The sequence below is a fragment of the Galeopterus variegatus genome, unplaced genomic scaffold, assembly GCF_000696425.1.
Source record: "Galeopterus variegatus unplaced genomic scaffold, G_variegatus-3.0.2 Scaffold4078, whole genome shotgun sequence".
NCBI classification, from domain to species: domain Eukaryota; kingdom Metazoa; phylum Chordata; class Mammalia; order Dermoptera; family Cynocephalidae; genus Galeopterus; species Galeopterus variegatus.
Window position 1 is genome coordinate 177,227 of NW_007730189.1, and position 8,243 is coordinate 185,469.

The 8,243-nt window shown below is 41.5% G+C and overlaps 1 pseudogene; it reads right to left on the reverse strand.

Moving 5' to 3' along the window:
• Positions 1 to 702: 702 nt before the first annotated feature.
• LOC103602268 lies at positions 703 to 6,712 on the reverse strand (annotated as a pseudogene).
• Positions 6,713 to 8,243: the final 1,531 nt, after the last annotated feature.

Consider the following 8,243-nt stretch of genomic DNA (forward strand, 5'->3'; position numbering starts at 1 on the left):
GGGATCGCAACCCTCAGTGTCGCACCTGTACCAGACCGGGACCGGCAACGGGATCGCAACCCTCGGTGTTGTGCCCACACCTCGCTCAGCCAGTGAGCGGCCGGTCTGTATGTGGGATCCGAACCCTCAGCGGGTGCGCCACCGCGCTCCGAAGTGGCGCACTGTAGCAGTGCGCCACCGGGCCGGCCCAGAACGCCTAACATTTTACAAAATGAAGTCTAACCTACCAGGTAAGAACAAGTAGCAGCAGGCACCAAACTATTGGCTGTACCAAAAAGGTACATACACACCTCTTCCGGTTAGCCATAAAGGTAAGGGAGATGAAGAGAGCTAAGTGAGTATTTGACTGCATCTGCATTTTAGGCCCAAGCCATGTTGCAGAGAAAAACATTCCATTTTTGCTGTTTCTTGTGGATCAAGCTGCCATTCCTGGGCAGCCTGGTTCATGGCTGCTTTTTGGAAGCTTTTTCCCCTTAGGCAGAATACTTAAGAATTAGTAGAGAAATTTTCAGTTCAACTTCAGAACTGACAAATAATTCAATAGCAGGTTCTCAAAACCACTGGTGATGGGCTGGCTGGTTAGATCAGTTGGTTAAAGTGTGGTGTTGTAACACCAAGGTTAGGGGTTTGGGCCCCTGCACCAGCCAGATGCCAAAAACCAGATAAACAAAAACCACCAATGGAGACAGACCACATCTCAGTTCAGGATCGCAGCTCCTTCCAGTTTATGAGCTTCCTGTCAGCCTTCTACAGCATCTCATTGGTTTTTTACAAATATCTACATTCAACAAATCCTCTGTATACCGACAACAGGAAGGGATGAGCAGTCTGCAGTTCGTGGTGCCACTTCCTATCCATGGCACTGGCCTTTATCTGAGCATAAGAGCCCCTGAGAAAGAAGTCAAGACTGTTCAAGTTCTGATTTAGCCAGAACACAATCACACATCAGTAAATTGTTCCCAACCTCTTTCCTTATGAGAATTGGCTTGAAGGGCTTGAACAGTAAGGACAACATTGAGTAGAACATCTTGTTTGACTTACCCAGATAAATCTCCAAAACTGTCTGTGTTGGTAGAGAGCTCTTTATAAATGTTTTCCAAATTGGGTGGAGGTGGAATGGGTCTTTGAACACTAAAGCAGAGCCCATGAGATTGATTAGGTCCATGATATGGATCCTGTCCCAGGATGACAATCTTAACATCTCTTACATCACACATTTGGGTCCATGTGAAGACTTGGTTTGGGGGTGGTTAAACACTGATATTTTCTGTCTTCTACAACAAATCTCATTAGCTTTATAAAATACAGCTTCCTGAACTTTCCGCTGAGGTGCTTTTTCCAACTCTCACCAAAGCTCAAGGGCGTGCTGTAGACCGTGAGTCTGAGCAGGGCCGTGGCCTTGCTCCTTTGGATGTGGACCAGCTGCTTGGGGCTCAATGGCGAGGAGTGTGGTATGCTGGGCTCATGCTGCCCAGCACTTCTCGGTGTGGCTGTCTGCTGCATCCCCGCTGTCCTCAGCTGTGGTCGCCACGCTGGCCCACAGGTCAGCTGGCTTGGGGTTGTGGGCACATTGCTTCCTGATGGGCCTCAAGGAGAAGGTGCAGAGCGTCTTCTGGCTAATCTTTCCAGAGCCAAGGAGTAAGCAAACACACCCTGTTGGCCATTATTCGGAGTATTATTCCTCTTTACACAGAAAGAGCTGATTAATTACAGTTTAGTAGATAAATAATATCAATAGAAGTAGAAGAATTGAGTTATGATGGCTCTGTAATAATCGTCCTGGAATACGTGGGTGGCTATTCAGTTGTGGGAGGACTTCTGTGGTTTTCTTGGAACCACCCAGTTTTTTATGTGGCATACCTGATTTTTTGAACTGTTCATATTCTTTGATAAGTTTGGATATTATTTTGTTCTGGTGGGAACCCTCATCCTCTGCCAACTGGAATTGATCAGAATTTTTATAGGCCTCTGAAATGGCCTCTGTTTTGGAAATCCTTTGGGGTCAGCCCAGCTCTAGTTTTTTCCTGTTATCACTGCATTTTTTGGGCTTGAATCTCACAAGTGTGCCATCCTGCTTTCTCACTGTTTCCTCCTCCTCGTAACTTGACTTGTAAACTGTTTACCAGAGAAGCTTGTCATTTTTGTCTCAGCATTTTCTTGACATACTTGCCCTTTTGGGGGCTGGCTGGTTAGCTCAGTTAGTGAGAGCCTCTGTGTTACAACACCAAGGTCAAGGGTTCGGATCCCCATACTGGTCAGCCATCCCCCTCAAAAAACAAAAAACTACCCTTTTGCAGATGCAGAAAAGGGAGTATGTAATGACATTCAGCAGGTCAGGTAATGCATAGGACTTTGGTATCGAACATTTCAGAGGATTCTTCCTTTGAGTCCCATTATTTTTTGTCTTTACTATCTTAAGGATCTGGGATAAATGCGGTAGGCTTGAAATCAGTGCTAGGAGTTAAATGTTCCTCTGCAGTTCTGGGACATGTGACAATTCTAATGGGGGATAAAATAATAAGAGAATGAATAATGTGAGAGTAATAAGAGATTAATTAGAATGTAAGGATGCCAGATTAAAAATTGGAAGGCTGCAATTCAGTAGTTATGAGAGAGATGAAAAGGGCAAATTCTGATGCAAAGCATTCTGTAGTGTGTGGACAGACACCGGATTAGGATTCAGTAGGTTTGGGTTCTAGACTTAGTTTGCTACTAACAACTTTGGGCAAGTCATTTAGCCCACCTTGCCTCAGTTTCTGCCATTAAAAATGAAGGAGTTAGACTGCTTCAGGCCCCCCACCCCCCCAAAAAAAAGGTATTCTTAAGTCCTGGAGATCCTTGGAATTACATCAGGGGCCAAAATGGGGTTGGGAAGAGCATGAGGAAGAGACCGAGTGGTGCCACACAGAGTAGCTCCACTTTTTTCTGCTTTCCTTTTGTGAGTTTCTTGTAATGTTTCCTTTAAAGGAAGTTCCATGGCCAAATATCAGTTTCACAACATCTGGACTGAAACTTCTTGAGAGTGCCTTCTGAAGCTAAGATTTAGTGTTTATGAATGAATATCCATCCATTAATTGGGTGTCTTTGTTTTTGGTATAATTCTTTCAGGGTTAGGGAAATATTGGCTCAATTGCGAAGTAACTGTATAAAACAGTGGGTAATTGTCGTATTTGACTACTTGGCTGTGCCCCAATGTTAAGTGCACTTGAGATCTATCTCAACTAAACAATTAGAAATTAAAACACTTTCCTCCTCTCTCCTACCTTGGAAAATCCTGATGAAAGGTACAGAAAGTCATAGTCCTTGTTTAATAAAACATATTTGTACTGGCCTTCTTTTTTTGAGCACTGACCTTCTTGTCTCATTTAACCCTGTGATGGTTGTCTCATTTAAATCTGGGATGGTCCTGTGAAATAGCTGGAGTTAATTCTACTGTGGGTGAGGTAATTGAGGGTTACAGAGATTCTTAGCTTAGCTAAACTCCCACAGCCAGTAAGTTATAAAGCTGTGAAACTAGGACTGTGTTTCTAAAATGTGTACATTCTTTATTATGTTCACTTGCCTATCCTAGATTCACAGGAATTTTATAGCTTGAAGAAGTTACTAATAGCACCACTATTACTCATGTTTCTCATTAAGGAAATCTGGTAATGTAAGTAATTAGCGATTTTCATTGTTCTTAACTGGACTCTTAATAATAGAGCAGAATGATTTGATCAGATTGTATATATTCCTATCGTTATGTCCTTATAAATAAGGAAAAAATGGGAAATTCACCAGATTAGAGCAGTATTAAGTAGACTATGCTTTTTTATTTTAAAGCTTGGAAATTATTCCTAAAAGAATAGGTATAAAAACTAAAAAAAAAAACCAACTAAATTCTTTAGAGTCAGTGAACTTATAGAGAATAGATTGTTTCATGGTCAGTGTGAGATTCTTGACATTTATAAGGCTACATAGGAAATTTGGTGGTAACTTTGATGTCCCAAGAACAAGTTTACTATATTGGTACCTAATGCAAAGAAATTGGGCATTTTTTTTTTTTTCAAGACAGCAGTTTATTACTGGACTTGGTAAAGACATGAAAATGTGATGGGCATTAGTGCTATTTTCTAAAATTTCTGGTTCTCTCTTATGCATGTGGAGTATCATGTTTTCCAGCTTCTTTCAAGTTGGTGTGGCCATGTGACTTACTTTGACCAATGGAATGTGAGCAGACACGATGTGTGTCACTTTTGGATAGAAGCATTTGAAAACTGATGTGAAATCCTCTTTTTCCTTGCTGTTGGGACATGGAAGCACAAGTTGCTTTGGAAGTACCACATGATTAAAGCAGGTTAGAGTACTGAGTTGAGGCATGGAGGACAGCTGCCCTAGAGAGTTGTCTGGAACTGTGGTGATCTTTGACTGTGGACTGAACTTTATTGTGTTCAGCCTCTGATATCTTCTGGTTGTTTTTTACTGTAATATAACCTGGTTGTTTTTTACTGTAATATAACCCATCCTATGCTGGTGTTACTACACACATCATCAGAAATCATTAATGTAGTATATTTCTAAGGAGAGGGATTGACCAAGAATGAAGCAAAATTACTTTGGATGCATATAAACTTAGTGACATAGTAAGTGGTAGATTTTTGCTTTTAGCTATCATCTGTTTTATGTTCTGTGAGTTTATTCTTCCTGAAGCACAGCTTTGGATGTATCACTGCCCTATTTAAGCATATTACTAGTTCTTCATTGACCACAGAATAAAATCTCAGTAAGGCCTGCCATAGTTTGGTTCTGACTTGATGTGTTTTTAAAACTCTTCTCTTGCCACTTTCAAGTATATGTCAGCATGCGCCTTTGCCCATTCATGCATTTGAGAAACATGTATTTTTATCACTTTGAGTGCCAGTGCTGAGGCTAGACTCGAGGGATGCACAGAATGTTCTTTCCCATCTCTTCGTGTCTAATTCTGACAGCTTTTATTTTTATTTTATTTTTTGTCTTTTTTGTCTTTTTTCCGTGTCCGGCAACGGATCGCAACCCTCAGTGTTGCCCCCGTACCGGACCGGGGACCGGCAACGGGATCGCAAGCCTCGGTGTTGCTCCCGCGCCTCGCTCAGCCAGTGAGCGGGAGCCGGTCTGTATGTGGGATCCGAACCCTCGGACGGGAGCGCCGCCGCGCTTCCCAAGCGGCGCACTATCCAGTGCACCACCGGGCCGGCCCCAAATTCTGATAGCTTTTGATATGAGACTTGAAGGATATTTCTTACATATATCCTGCTTCATTCTCACGTATAATCTCTTTCTGACCTCTCAAGTCTTCTCAGCACATTGCTTTCTATCATGTGTTATAAATTTTATACGTATGTCTTATTCCCTTCTCTGGGCTAGTGTCACACTTTCGTATCCCTAGCACCTCACTCCCAGCATGTGGTTGGGGCTCAGTAATGTTTACTGAGTGAATGGTTGTTAGATTGTGGCTGTGTTGAAAAATCAATGATTAATTTGCTTTTGTTTGATAAATGGTCAGTTATCTTTAAAGTTCTTTTGCCTTCCTTGCTTACATTTGCCTCCTTCCAGCTGTTGTCATTGTGTTTGTACATTCTTAGTACATGGTAGGGCCTTATGTGTCAATGGTTGTGTTTTTTTCCACGAACTGTATCTAGAATGCCATATCCTAGGACACACGGATGAGTCTTTTTGCCGTTGTGTAAGATCTGCTTTGTTTTTTAAAGATCTACCATAGGGTTTCTTAATGTGACTTATGGGATAAGTCTAAGGCTTATGGGCCAAATGCCTTCATTAGTTCAGACTTTGTTTTGTCTTGATGTTTTGCTGTATCTACTGATAATCTCCTGAAAGATACATACTCTTGATTCAGGGTTTTGAACTGGGTAGTAAAAAGACCCAGATTCTAATCTAGTTCGGCTGCTACCTAACTTTGTTAACTTTGGTTGTGAACTTTGTATCTATAAAACAAATGGGCTTGACAAGAATTCATGATTTACATCCAGATTTTACCATGGACCAGGTGAGTTATTTGAATTCTAATCTACCATGCATGTAAAAACTGGAGACAAAATTCTGGTAGAGTTGGTGTAGGATGAGAGAAACTAAATTTATTGAGTGCTTACTGTGTCCCAGATACTGTTATTTGCTTTACTTACTATCCTATGAGGAAACTTTTATCTCCATGTTTTAGTTAAGGAAATCTGAGGCGCAAAGAAACCAGGATACTTGTAGAGTTAGTAAAGGTGGGATCCAGAGCTTTGGCCAAAGTCAGTCTCACACCAAAGCCAAGGTTCTTTTCATTGTGAGTTGCGAACAGTTACAGACTTTGCTAAGAGTGTCCTTGACAAATGCAGGGTGGTGTGTATGTATGTCTCTTGAGGAAGAACTTTCTGTTGCATATGACAGTATTGGTAGAATAGTCTTAAGATACAAAGGAGAGTGACTGGATAAACAAACCCTTTGTCTGTTAAGACTCCATGCTTCACAGTAGTGCAGTACTGTAATTCCCGTTGTTTCTGTGCATTTTACATGTGGAGTGAAGGGACCACGACTGAAATTCCCATGGTGTCGTGTGGTTTCATGATTGTAGGTTCACTTCTTGCTTGCTCTCAACTATTTTTTGTGATCTTGGGCTAGATACGTGGCCTTTTTTGAGCTGTAGTTCCTTTGTGTGTAAAATGGGGAAAACAATACTTACCTTATATACCATGTTGCTGGGGCACATAGTATGTGTTCAGCAAGCACTTCTTTTTCATCTGTGGTTGTAGCTATAATTGGGAAGATTTTCTTTTCTTTTTTTTGGTGACTGACCAATATGGGGATCTGAACACTTGACTTGGTGTCTGTCAGCAGGGAAGGATTTTTTTTTTTTTTTTTTTTTTTTTAGATGACTGGTAAGGAATCTTAACCCTTGGCTTGGTGTTGTCAGCACCATGCTCAGCGAGTGAGCTAACCATCTATCCCTGTATAGTATCTGAACCCATGGCCTTGGTGTTATCAGCACTGCACTCTCCCGAGTGAGCCACAGGCTGGCCTGGGAAGAATTTTTTTTGAAAGTATAGATCATGGTGTAGGACATTGGAATGTGGAAGAAGAGGTGCTATACAGCAGGTACTGACCTTTTCAGTCTGCATTCCTGTTGAATAAGTTACTTACAGTATTTGTATGTTCCTGTTTTGGGAGACATAAGTTGGCTAATAAGTTGTTTGCAACTTTTTTTTTGCTAATTTTTGTAACTGCAATTAAATTCCACAGTTAACATTTTGTGTAAGTGGAATATAGACACTTTGAGGGAAAACTGTGTAAGAGTGGAGCTAATTTGATGCTTTCTTGGAGCAGATTGATCTTGGGACTCCAATCAATAAACATTTGAAACAGCATATTGTGGGCTAGGTTCTAAAAGAACCAAAGGAGAGTAATGCCACGGTCCCAGGTCACAAAGAGTGTATCTCTGGAGGATAAACTCTGGATGTTTTGTTTTGCTCACAAAACAAGAAGAATAAATTTTATGCCAATTTTAAGTACAAGTGGTATAAGCTTATAAAGAAAATGAGAAGAATGAATGCGTACCAGCCACCAGGGATGCAAAGATAATTTTGGGGTACAGTGAGGGAGATGGAAGTTTGTGGGGTAGTGGTGATATAATACCTATTTGTGGTATATAGAGTTCTAAGGAACAGAGATGAGGGATGAGTGATGTGACATTTGCACTGGATCTTAAAGCATTAGTAGGAGTTTGCCAGGCATGATGTAAAGAGAGAAGGAATGGAATGGGGCTCGTGCAGTACTACAATGTGTGCAAAGAAACACACATCAAAGAGCTTGGTATGTTTCAGCACAGTGAGCAGTGAGGTGTAGTTGAGTTATTTAGTGTGGGTAGGGTGTGGTCACAGAATTAGGTTGGAAGGTCAAGGTTGGGTGGGTGGGAGTGTCTCTGTGTTGTGCTAGGGAATTTAGAGTTTATCTTGAAGCAAAAGGAAGGGTAGTCTGTTTTGCTGTGGGTAGCCATTCTGGGAGCAGTATGGCATGGGGAGAAGGAAGCCCTGCCTCTCAGACAAGTTAGAAGAGACCATTACGCTAGTTTAGGACAGAGATTGTGAGGGTATGAATATGGAGGGGAGTCAGCAGATCTACTGGATGTTTTGAAAGTTGAATGGGTGAAACTTGGTGAATAGATGGTGGTAGTTATCCAGGTTGACTGGGAGTTTCTAGCATAGGCTGCTGGGTGAATGATGTGTACT